Source organism: Malurus melanocephalus, unplaced genomic scaffold (assembly GCF_030028575.1).
Source record: "Malurus melanocephalus ecotype Western Australia unplaced genomic scaffold, MMel_1.1 scaffold_48, whole genome shotgun sequence".
Lineage (NCBI taxonomy): Eukaryota > Metazoa > Chordata > Aves > Passeriformes > Maluridae > Malurus > Malurus melanocephalus.
Window position 1 is genome coordinate 3,081,237 of NW_026623280.1, and position 13,845 is coordinate 3,095,081.

Genomic DNA, 13,845 nt, shown 5'->3' on the forward strand with positions numbered 1-13,845 from the left:
ACTTACTATTTTATCTGGGACTATTCCAGGCCTTGAAGCTCAAGAGCTTTTAAAACTATATTAAAGAAAATGAAGGAAAAAGACCAATAAGCACACAACCTTTTTTCTTTCATTACCTGTAAGATACAAAACTGGGGCCATTCAATAATATTTAGGAATCACTCGGCACTGCACAGACTTTGTCCGAACATATTTCCTAAATGTTTCCATATTTCCCTTCACACAAGCTTCTCACACAGGCAAAASTGAAGATGCACTTTCCACCTTAGCTCACTTCCTTAAATCTCCTGACCYGTGAGGCAGAGAAAAAGCAGAGAAATCAAGCTACAGACTGGGGAAGACAGCCCCAAAATCCTTCATGTAAATTCCTTCCATCTGCTTGATTCAGTTATCACAGTGGGTCTGGGAAAACAACCAGGGGACTTATMAACAATCCTGCCCAAGTGCAGTCTGGTTGCTGAGAAGTAGCTRAAGTTTCACTGGCATCAAAAGAATTTTGCAAAGAGTATTCTGACCTTGTCGAAATTTTTAGAGCTTTGGGAGTGGATTGGGGTTGTGGCAAAACTACAGAATATAAATTTCAATAAGCTGGTTTTTTTCTCCTTAATTCTCTTGTATACATTCCTCTTTGAATCCCCCATCAATCACTTTCCTGACTTACTTGGTTACAAATGCTCAGAAAAAAACTAGAGGGATTTTCCCCAAATAAAGCAGGAATTCTGATTTTGGTCAAGTTTGGGACCTGAAATGTATCTCTCCCTTATCAACAAACAGATCATTAGGTAAATGCAGCAAAGGAATCATTCACAACTACATCATGCCAGTGCACATTAAACGCTTTGCTTTCAGGTGGTTTTTCATTAGGCCTTTCTCCTGAAACATGACTAATCTAATCCAGGGAAAAGAGGAAACCTCTGGCATCAAATCCCTTTTCCCAAATGACTGACTGATGTATTTTGCCAAGGAATCATGCTTGGCATGTAGGGATGGAGAGCAAGTCCCCATAATCTATGACTTACTAGCTGTTTCTAAGTGATTCTGGCTGTGTCGATAGATTTGTTCACAGCTCTAATTGTGTTAATGAATTGAACATAATTAAACTTACAGCATGTCACAAGCTTCCTCTGGCAACTCTAGTAGGTTTCTCAAGTACCAGTTCATCAGCAACCACACTACAACTGAATAGGTAACTACAGAACCAGCCACAACGGYTTAGTAATGGAGCAGCAAATAAATAAAAGACCAGACCTTAATATTACTATTCATCCAAATTATTGCATGAGAGGTAAGAAACTTGGATTGTAAGGGTAAAATTGCTCAGGATTTTGTTTTTTTTGGGATCCCTCTTGAGAAGCACCCAGCTCAAGCTGTACCACTATTAACTTTTATAAAGGAATCTTTCTTTTGGCTTATGCAGAAACCTCGAGTCATATCCAGCTATGGTGACTAGCATACTTTGTTTTCATAGCATTCCACAAAGCAAAACTCATGTAAATTCTGAAATTTGTCCCAAATTCCAGCTTTCCCATAGTTTTCAGCATGGAAAAGGAGGATTATATGAAATGTATTTACGTTCAAAATAGAATAAAGAGCAATTTTTAATCCATTTATCACCAGCAATTTAGCTGGTATGAAAAATAACTTATTGTTCACATACACATAGGTAGGAGTGACAAATCCCCTTCTCTATCTCCATTGAGGTTTTGGCTGTGAGATCTATAAGTATTTAAAGATTTTATTAATTCATGCATTTTCAAGCTATTTCATACTGATCTGTCTTGGGTATTATCCTTTTGGTCAAACCTCAGACAATAAAAATCTTATATATATATATTTTTCATCCTGGAAAGTGAATTTTCTCCTTGCTGCACATATAAATATTTACAATCAATAATTGGGCAATATTAACAAATAAAAAATATTATGAATCTTTTTCTAATTGATATCATCACTAAAAATCAATTCTTAAACCTGTATGTTATTTTCATGGGTTTTTTCATGTGAACATTGTTTTCTTAATGTGTATAGAATTTATTTTTCATTTAAAATGTAAGCATGAAGTCATGACAATTCACAATTTCCTGGATTGTTGAAGGAGCTATATAGAATCTGTAGTCCCAGTAGGGAAAAAAAATAGTATATATATGTTATTTTTWAAACAATGGGCTCTCTCTATGAAAGCATTGATTCTGGTTCAGTGTTTTCATAATAGCACAAAGTGTTGCAGGAATTACTGATGGTGCAGAACATTATCAGGTGCACACAGCATGATGCCTRCACTGTTTTCACAATGTAATTTTTGAAGAAACTCCAGCAAACTAAACCCTTTTGATGCAGCACTAGATAACAATATGGAACAAATAAAATGATCTAGGAGAAATGTTGCCTCTAGCACAAATGACTGAATCTCATTAATATCCATGCAGTTATCTGCAGACCACGAAAAATACATCTCTATGCATTAGCTAGCACAGATACCTCTATGCAGTACTGTTTTTAGGTTGTGTAGACGTACACAGAGTATTTTCTGATTAAATTAACCTGTGTCAGGTTCTTAAGGTTATGTTTTTCCTTCTTGTGCATTCGTATCTAACCTGAGGGTGAGCCTTATTTTCAGCATCTGCCTCAACATAAATTTTGTGGTGATCCTCAGCACAAAGAATTTCTGCTTTAAATATTTTTGTTATTGCACTGTGTTTGTAGTCCAAATAGTAGCAAACTCCAGTGCGACTTAGCTCTCTTTCCAGGGCTGGGAGCAGGCTGGCTAACATCTTAAATAAGTAGATAAGCACAACACAATCAAACTTGTAAGATACACACGTACCATGTATGTGTCAGAGACGTTTGTGTGATAAATTACACAGACCATGTGGTAAATTGCAGTTTGCGCTTTTGACTGCCTCATCTACCCTCTGCTTACTAATCCATCTCCACTGGGACCACTTCTATCATTTAAAAGATCTGATCAACATCAAATAACTCCCTTAAAAAACCAAAAAACAACTTGCCACTTTACATAAGGCAGGTTTATCTAACCATAGTAAATGCTGGATATGTCAGCAACCTTCAGCTAACCTATTTCATGTCATTTTAAAGGGCCATAAATGGCAAAAAAGAGTGGAACAATACATGAAAAGGCCTTCCTGCAGTTCTCAACAGGGATCCTACTGTCCCTGAAAAAATCTGTGTGATGGGACTGAGAGGTGAGGCTTGCAGCATAATTCAAAAATASTACCCTGTACCAAAAAAGAAAATCCAAAGCCTAAACAAAAAAYAATGGCAATAAAACCAGAAGAAAGAATAAAAAGGAAAAAAAGGAAAAAAGCCCTCCCTACTTCCCAGGACAGTTCTATGAACTCTCCAAGCCCTAAGCCAGAAAAATAATCTGACATCTGATGCAATATTGAGACTAATATGTTAATTCCATATGGTTGGATTAATCCATTAATCACTGCTAAAAATAATTGTGTAGGTACCTAAATTAGCCGAACCTTTTTTTTTTTTTATGGGAAGCAAAGAAGAATAAAAGGTTTTATAACACAAAAAGTAATTCCTGTGGCTGATAATTTGCATTGTGTTTAAACACTCATCCTTACGCTGCTACTTTCCCTTGAAAAAAACAGAACAATATCCTCGTCTTCACTGAACACAGTATTAGCACCTCAGAATTGCACTGCTCTGGAGCCCAGACTTAATTAAATACCAAGGTTAGGATCAGACAATATATCAAGGTTATAAACTGGAACACTAACCTTCAGGAGGGGAGACATTCTCAGCTTTACAAAGGAAACAGGTTTGTGTCTATATTTGGAAGGTCCTGAGAGAACAAACTTTAGCATCAGCATAAATTAAGTAYAGAGAAGGTAATTTAGGTGCAGTTAGTCTCTTTCTGTCTGTGCCTTGGTTCAGGACTGGAGTTCCTGAGCATGCAGGGGTAGTGCTGCCACAGATAATAACAGCATCCAAAAGGAAAGCAGGCTGATTTCCAGGAGCTTTGGGTCAGACCTGAATACCATAGGTTCTGTAGAGGAAGGATCTTCACCTGAGCTTCAGCTTCAGCTCAGAGTCCTTCCGGTTTTCTTTTCTCTTCTCAGCATTAGATTTCATTGAATTCAGTGGAGCAGACAGATTCAAAGGATTAGAGTGCAAATGTTTAAATGTAAGAGGGGAGATTGTCTGGAATAATAACCCTGTTTGTCTGGCAAAACCCAAGGAAATGCAACAAATTAGACAAGTAATCAGTAGCATTCATATTTCCAAGAGAACATCATGGGATTAAAACCTCAAACTCACAAACAAATTGTATTCCTGGAAGGTTTCTCTGTTCCTTGTTTTAGTTTTACAAAATGGCTTATTATAGTTCTGTAAAAAATATTCTTTGACTGTGATTGTTTTTCAAATAGAAGAAAAAGTATCATTATGAAATTTTCATGCAAACTGCTGTGCATGGAGTAACTCATTGTGAAAGAACTATGATATTTGCAAAGTCAATCCTTGAAAGGTTAGTAGCACTTCACTGAAACATGGGTTGAAAGACCTAAAGATAGAAAGCTTGGCTAAGCAACAAGTAAGGGAGGATGAGCTAATGGTTTGCAATGGTCCTGCCGTGGATGAGCCAGAAGGAATAAAGMATTACAGAAAAGTACAATAAAGTGCAGGAAGGACTACTGGTATGAAAATAAGAAATGGAAAGTTGAGATTGGGCGTATCAGGACAAAAATTCCTATTGGAAAAATTTGTTACATGGCCAAATAGCCTCCCAAAAGACATGCTGGAATTGCTGAAATTTTGTGAAATAGTTAAAATGAACCTACATACAGTAGAATAGACCATAGCAGCAAGAGCAATGCCAGGATTTGTGCTGAGGATACGGTGTCAGCCTACAGTCACCTGCTTACGTCATTTCATTGCACTGTCCTGACACTGCAGTGAAAGCCCCAAAACGTAGGCAGGAGGGACAGAACTAAAAAAAAAAAAAAAAAAAAAAAAAAAAAAAAAAAAAAAGTCCACATTTACATAGTTTTTGTGCCTCTACATCTATATTAAAAGAACCAAAAACTGAAATGCTTTCATAGACCTCTGAACAATATGTGAATCATACAAATGTGGCCCCTGACCAGCCCATGGGGGCAGGAATTCCACAGATAACTGCTTTTAGTTCCACATCAGTGAGTTCCCAGGCTGAAACTGGGTCTCTGTCTGGCAAACCAAATTTCATGACATCAGGTCAATTTTTCCTTTACTGAGAGGCCTTGCATTCTTTATGTGCACCCAGGCTGAGGTAACTGCCTAATGTCATATTTGGTTGGGAAAAAGGTCTTGTCAGTGTAGGATTCCTTTATAACCAAACTTTTAGAAAAGATCTTTTCAATGTATGTTTACTTTATGACCAAAGTTTTTTCCCTTCTGCTATCAACATTTGCTCATTTCAGTTTTGCCACTGAAAACCATGTGCCAATAAATAGGATACCTGTGGGTACCTCAGCTAATGGTGTTGCTAGCCATGCATGGCAGTGTAACTTTGTAAGAATAGACACTTGGGCTCAGGTGCACAGCATAGCTGCTAAGAAAGAACCCAGCTGTATGCTGAGGCTGCAGATATTGGAGTACTGATTGAAAAAACTGAAACTATTTTGGAACTGGCACGGGGGTAAGACCTGAGGATCTGAAGGAGGAGGGACAATACCGTAATGGATGGCACTTCCTTCTCTTGTGGCTTCATGTGTGATCAGGTGCAGGAGCAATTTATTCCTTTGGCAAAAGGGGAAATGCTTTCTTTGGGTTAAGAGCTGTTGGTTCCATCAGCACAATTGAATACTAAGGATTCCCATACTAAGGTGTTCCCAAGGCACATGCTCATATGTCTACACACAGAGCTATGGAAGCTGCTGAGGAAAACTTGCCACTCAATTCAAGAAGAAGCCTTGCAGGCAAAATGCAGAAAAGGCAGAAGAGCCACCAGCATTTTTCTTCAGTCAGCAGGCCAACCCCATACAAACAACGACATTGAATTGGGGGGAAAAAAGGGTCAAAAGGGAGCAACAGTGCTGCCATCTGAGGTGGTTTTTTTGATTTCTGCTTCTCCTGTGAAGAAAGACAAATGAAGAAAGAGTTTGAGCTGTTATGRAGCTGGAAAACATAGATGTCTGGTGACTGTCCATTTTCATATCTGCCAACAGGATTTGAATGCTGAGTTTTTATTTAACATCCCCTTCTTAGTAACTGGATCCCTAATACCACTTTTATTTTGATATCAGGATACGTTATATCTCACCTAATGATAGAATCAGTTTGATGTTAGCTATAATTCCTGATTCTAGCTCCTAATGTGCCCTGATGTTATAGTCTATGGACAACTGTATAGTTCTATTTGTTGTCAAAGGTTTTTAAAAGTATTGTAGGGGCTTTTTCTGGCTGAAAAAAGGATCAAACATCAGTATATCAGTCAAGTAAATTAACATATAATAAAAATACCTAGTAATTATTGTTTTAAAAAATGTATTTCATTAGCTTGCAAATGTACACATTTATGGTAAAATCATCCTGCCTATTTTCAAACAGTAATACTTAATCTAATACTGACTACATTATTATTAGACTGGAACTAATAGTGTCTCATCACTTTTGGGGAATTGTATGACTGGTGTTATGTACTCTGTTGCATTTTGAGAATAGAAACACCCCCAACTTGTTTRCACTAAAATATATTTATCCTTTACACTGCTATTCCAGAAGGATCTTTTCATAGAGACTGGTGATTATCCTTCAACTTAAAAATTATTATCCRTTACTTTTATGGAACCTAACGCACATCCGAAATGAACCTGACACCTCTCTGCTCTTGAATGATCTTTCTCAATTATTTTAAGAAAGAAGTCTACTACTAGAAAAATTATAAATTATAGAATTCTCCAACTCCCAGGTTTACTTTGATTCTGTGCAAATTTGCTAGAATGAAAAGATTACATCTTTAGTAATCAGGTGAAAAAAAGTACATTGAGGTTTTTTAAATTAAAATATTTCTTTTGACGAAGGGATTAGCCTAAGTTTGCACACTCAGTGTAATTAGTGCATATGGTCCAGCTGTGAAGAAATAGCTGAGGACTTCTAACTTATTATTAATTAGGCTCATTAAAATGCAAGTAAGAGAACGATGCCTAGATAAACAATACCTTATGTCATAAAGTCATTACTTGACAAGAGCTAGTCTTGCTAACAGAAGTCATTACTGATATTTTAAAGGAGCTTTTTTTTTTAGACTCCATGGGTGCCAGTTAACTACTTTTGACTGACATCAAGGACAGACATGCAAAGCTGTAAGGAGCCAGCCGTACAGCACAGCAATTCTTTTCACATCATTTCAAAATATGTCTGGCTGAGGTCAAAGGTTGACAACCAAATGACAGGCCTTCTTCAATTGCTGTGGTGTCACAGCAGGAGTGTGTCAGGGAAATTTTCCTGGGCCCCTCTGTGAATTTTTACATGTTCACATTTCTTTCCTTGTCTTGTAAGTGGGACAGGATTGGCAGATTTGTGATTAACACCTCAGAAGGAGAAGCGTAGACACCGTCCCAGGTTGGGAGCTCATGGTAACTGCAGCTAATAATCACGAGGTTCTCCTTCCACATTAGCAAAGTACAAGAGACCAGCCTTTTATTGGTGTTCATTTGTATTAGCAAAGGCATGTGAGATTAGCAAGGGCTTTAGCTGGGTACATAGGTAGGACTTGCGGCATTTCTCACTATCAGCACATCTCCCAGTGCTGTTGGTGTAACGAAAACTGTCCTCCAAACAAAGACAAAAAGAAGGTCTATGTATTAAATACCAAAAAACCAGACACCAAGCTTCTTTCAGAGTTTTAGAAATGTTTCCCTTTCTTTACAGCCAATACATGCTGACTTACAAAYAGCTCCACTGAACCAGCCCCGGCTCTAAATGCATCAAAAGCTGCTATTGATGGGTGTTGAAATGAGGGTCTGACTTTAACACAGGGTCAATTGATAAGTGACTGACCCAGACTTTTGACTGACATGAAGAGCTGTCAGGSAAGGTGCATCATTCTGAGTGGTGAGTAAGCACCAAAGAGAACTGAGCCACTGCTGTGTTTGGTAAAATAACTTGTGATCGAAAGAAGAGGTAAGAACTAGATTGCAATAAAATAAGAAATCAAGGAAGRTAATTTTACTTGGATTTAGTCAAATAAAGACTGACATTATAAAGACTTCCTACTGTCTGTTTACCAGCCCCATAAAACATTCTGTCTGATGAATAAATGGAATAAAAATGTGTCATGAGTGTACCTGAGAACCTCTGTAGATGCACTCTTGGCAAAAGTTATGCAGTACTTCAAAAGCCAAACCAGCTTTGCTCTAACCACTGGAAACTCACATGAACTTGAAAATATCCTGTCCCAGTATTATGACATCTGCTTTCACCTCAGAGTAAAGGGAAGACAACAAAAGCTAGACAAGATCATCTTGGCTCATTCTGCCTTTGTTTACTCTTTAAGCACGGTCAAAAAAAGTGACAGAACAGAACAGATAACAAAGTACAATGTGTTTGAAGATGAGGGTAACGAATTAGTAAAAGCTGAAGATACCACCAAAACCTGGCAATTAGTGAGAAGCAAGAAAAATTGTACTCAAACCATATAACACATCCCTATGTTTAAATTATAAGCATATGAGGGAAAATCTTAATCTGATCACCTGTAATTGATTATCTTTATTCTAATACACGTCCTCATTGTCTACAGAGTACAGGTGAGATTGTAAATATGAACAAAGTAAAAAARGCACTTTCATCTTCAAAAATCTTGAAAAATCTCACAAACCTACCAGTTCTTGAATTGTACCCTCTTTTCAAGATGGTCCACTGGGTCCACTGGCACCCAGACTTTCCCAATGTCTTTTGGACAGTGTAAGCATGAAACCTGATGGCACATAACACRTGGCTGCTACAAAATTTTTGGTTTTATAGAACTCTTTAGGTCACAATCTATATGTCAACAAAGTACAGCCTGTTGCTCATGAAATTATTTTCTAATGGCTGCACCCCAGAATCCATTGCACAACATGTTGAACACTCTGTCTTGTCTTGGTGGCCCTCAGCGCAAGACCCTGTGACCTGTAAACCAGCTTTGGGTAGAAAACCTAGGCTGTTGCTATGTATATRAAACAGAAGACAAAAAACAGTGGGAGGAAAGATTAGATCCTTCCATATGGTTAAGAGGAAGTGCAGCTACACATGGTGCTCTTGAATCCGTCACCAAAAACCTAGCCATCATGAGTAACCAAATCTGTTCTAGCAGCTGAGACTTTTTTTTTCATAGCTAATTCTTTGTTTTCATGAACAGTTTAATGTATTTGATAGCAAAATCAGTTTATTGATTAGTTTTGGTATAAGCCTGTTACAAAGTCCAGTCGTGAGAACACTAAGTTTTAGAAACAAAAAGTCTGCTTTCCAAGAATATTACACAGTATTGTCTGAAAAGAGTTAGTTTACATGCACAAGCTCATTTGTAATCTAACCTAAGGAAATAGTGCATGAGTGAAGTAATTCTCTTTTAATATTTTTTTTCTAAATATTTTAAGTCTTTATCTAGGTAGTGCTATTATAGTGATATCTTAAAGACTTACCCTAAAGAATCCAAAGACTCTTTATGTTTATTTCTTGACAATAATTWAGACAAAGAAACAGCAGAGTGTGAAAAGCCAGCTTCCTGGTATGCTTCAGAAAGAATTGTATGCTATATAAATATATATGCAACAAATAATTGTTTACCTGAATGAATAACAGTAAAAACAGTAGAAGTGGTGACTAGAGAGCTAGTGAGGCTGGAACTTCAGCCTGTTCTGATGTGTTTGCTGTACCTTGGGAAACACTTCAACAAATACACTAAAACACGATCAAAAATGCAAAGCAGAGATGAGRATTGCCGAGCAGCACCTGTGACGAGCCCTGATTGAGCAAACACTGAAATAATTAGGAACAGTCGTGCTGTGGAAAAGGTGCGATGGGCGCCCAGGCCAGCCCTGCCAGACATGGCCACAGCACATCTCCACAGCACTGCCTGGCTGTTCCCTTAGCTGGCTGCTGGCCCCTGGGAAGCCGAGCCACCCTGGTGTCCTCTCCCGGTGTCTGCAGGGATGTGGGGCGGATGTCTGGCCCGGTGAGGCGGTGGTGGCGGTGGCCGAGAGGATCACGGGGCACGTCAGGATCGTCCCCGGGCTGCAGGAGATGCCGTGCCCTCCATTTCAATGCTGCCAGCATCCTCCGTGACCTTCCCTCTCCCTTCCCAGCACACGCTGACACATCCAGCCTAAATTTGCGTCTCGCATCACCTCAGGATACTCATGGCTAATTTCATTATTTTGGAGAGAAAATGCAAATGAAGCCAGACAGCTGGTGCTCTCCTCGTGGAAAGGAGTGATGGAGGGGCCCGAGGCCTACCTCATCAGAGGCTCTGATCCCCGTCTGCTCAGACAGGCCCTGGCGGGAGGAGAGCGGGGAGGCTGCGGGAGCAGCGGGAACAGATGGCAGGGAAGGTAGGAAGATGGAGAAGCGAGAGGGGCCAGAGCTGYTCGGAGGAAGAGGCAGTGTCAGTTACCTGTGGGCTGAGGCAGCCGCACAGGACAGTTCGGCATCCCTCACCCTCCCCGGGCTTGCAGTTGTTTTAATTCGGTGGGGATATGAAAGGTGCTCGCCGGTCAGGTGTTACACAGTGGCCTTGGATTCAGGATATTCCAGCCCACAGCAAGAACCTCAGTTTGCTGCTAACCCTGGCTGATTGACTGCTAGCTCCTCCTGAAAACACCAAAACTCTAAATCCAGCAGGTTCAGAGGTTGTTTTTTAAATCCCTTTTCAAGAGTAGGCAAAGACTTAGAGAGAAAATATTTTCCCCAATATACAAGAGGGAGAGATTTGTTCATGGAAGGGAAAACAAAATCATGCCTGTAAAAAAAAAATCTGTCCAAATATTGTCTGATAAAACAAGAGGCCTGCAAGAATAATGCAGCTCAGCACAGACTGCCCAGTGTTTCACAGCAGTTCAGCACAGCTTGTACCAAAACACCCACAGAAATATTCCCTGACACCTAAAAAGATGACAACAGGGGCGTCTTAGTTGGTAAGAATTTTTATATTGCTCTTTTATTATTTTTCTTCTTACTTTCAGTGAMATTGCTTCTAGAGAAGTCTGAAATCTTCTTTCATTTGACATACCTGCAGGCAAATAGGAAATGTGCAATTTTTTAATACATTAATTGGAGAGGTAGGTGCTTTCCAGGGAACAGATCTCTCCCTCTCTCTTCCTCTCTGGATGTTATAGGTAGATCTTTTTAAGAAAGAAAAATAAAAGGAAAAATATATTTGAAGAATATTAGTGGAATAAGCATCAAGCATTAAGAAGGAGCTAGAAAAGGCAAGAAAACTAATGTCTTAAGCATACATAGTCCTGCCCTCTGAAACATTTTAACAGTTATTCCCAAGACTTCACATATATCCTATTTTATAAAATCCTTCCAAATACAGACCCCCTCAACATCTCTAACATGGTTCTCTCGGATTCTTATGTTTAGTAATTAGTCAGATTTGTCTGGAAATTGTAATAATATATCAATTGATTATAAAAGCTAATCACTGATTCATTAGGTAAGCAGAAGGTCAGTAGTGCCACTGAAGTAGATTCAGAGAAGACGACTGATGTTCTCCTCAAACACCTAATAACTGATGTCTGGCAACACAACTAACAACACAGGATTCAAGAGACTTGGTTCCCAGTCTCTGTTTAGACACAGATCTGAAGTTAAACTGCTACTGTAAATGATGTGGTCCTCATGAGACATCCAGGTAAAGAAAAGTTCAGATTTTACCCTGAAACAGGGTGCAAAGGGTTGTTGAGGGCTGTTGCAGTGGAACAAACCCCCTTCCTCCCTCCCTGTTCCCCACTCCTCACTGACATCTATACAAAGCCAGCCAGCTTTCCATCCACCTAATTGGTATTACTTGTCCATCTCTCACAGCATCTGTGTCTTGTGTATCTAAAAGGCTTTTCCTATTCCTCTCCAACCTTTCCTTTGTTGTTTCATACTAGGCTGTAGTAAACCTTTCCTTCTCAGTCCCTGTCTGTTGCCACCAGTTGCTTCATTCAGTTCCTCCCCTTAGCTCTCTCTGATTTTGACTGATAGCCTCTTTTCTTCCCCTCAGACCGCAGCATTCATGATGAAGGACCAGCTGAACATCAGCTTTTTTTCCCTGTCTTAACATCTCCTACTTGTATGTGGATTTTCCTCTCACCTCCCTTGGTGTAGGGATTGGTCRTTCCCTTTATCCTTGCCTAACTTTTGCCCAAATTTAGGTAGATTTTCAATCACCACAGAAATTTTCTGTATGCCTTTCCTCTAAACACTCTGCCAACCTCTTCATTGAAATGTAAATCTTATTGTCACTTATTGTCAGAAATAAAATCGTTGTCTCTGTGATTTCCCTTTCCAAGCTTTTAATGAKAGCTTAAACTTACTATGAGGAAAAAAACAAACTTTGTTTTGTTTTCTGACATATGACTTCCTASCCAGACTTCCTTGCTTTCTCCCATTTGCTCTCATCAATTGTTCTGGTGCATATCTTTGGCATTATCTTCTACACAGCATAGATAGAAGACTGTGTCTAAGCCTTGGAGATATTTATTGCATAACATCTCCATGATATAGATTTTCATGTCAATCTATATAAAGATAACTCTTGGATGGTATCTGCTCACTTCATATCCTGATTATTGCAGCATCATTTTCTCTGTTGTGTCAGATTCATCACTTATGCTCACTTTCAGAATCTCTCCASAAATTATCCATCATCTCCTGATAAGTGGAAAGCTGAGTCCCACATCTGATCAGTTTGAACTGCTATCTTTCCTAACATACTCATATTTCACTGTTTTATATTTCTCATTTGCAGCAAGAACAGAAACACAATGAATAGATTTTGGATGTATGTACACCATAAGCTCCCCTATGGSTTAGAGGTGGTTTTTTTCTCAGGCTGTATTTCCCTTTTGCTTTGTCTAGATCCACATTTTGTCACTGCTTCCTATGTGGAGACTGAGAGGCAAGAGTTGGGAGAAGACTGTTTTAATCCACGTGTTCATGGATTAATGGATTCACAACTCTTCAGTAAAACCAGCTAATAAGCTATGTTAATGTAAAAATCAACACCAACTCAGAGAAATAAGCAATTTTGCTCGTGCATCTGCTTGTTGGTAGAAGAAAMATGTGGAAAATGTCAGAATCAGCCTCCTCTTCTGGGTGGGTCACCCTCCACCACCCTACTGACAAATTTGTTCCATGAAATGACTACAAGTCTGCCTGAGAAAAGGAGGGGGATTTTCCATCTCAGAGATAAGGGTCATCCTTGAGTCCCCTTTCTGGGACCAATTAATGGATATCAATTCCATGGTCACTAACAAAAAAGGAAGACTGGTCARCAAATGGCCAGAGGAATACACCTGGCAGGACTCAGTCATTGTGTAGTTACTGATATGTTTAAGTCTTGCCAAACTGGAAGCAGTTTTGGGCAGKAGCATCAACAGAGTCGTAAATACTGCGGGAACTTGACTTGTAGACACAGGGCATGCCAGCTCCAAGCAGAAATGGACTGCATTAGTAATCTCTCTGCCAGCTCCCAGTGAGGCTGGGGCATAGCACAGCAAAGCTCTGTGCAAGAGACACTACCTGAGGACTAAAAGTTTTTTAATCTGATCAGCTCTGCACTTCCAGCTGTGCAAATAACACTCACACAAGACCATGCTGACAGATTTCCACTGCTTCTTGTTCTGGAGATAGCTTAAC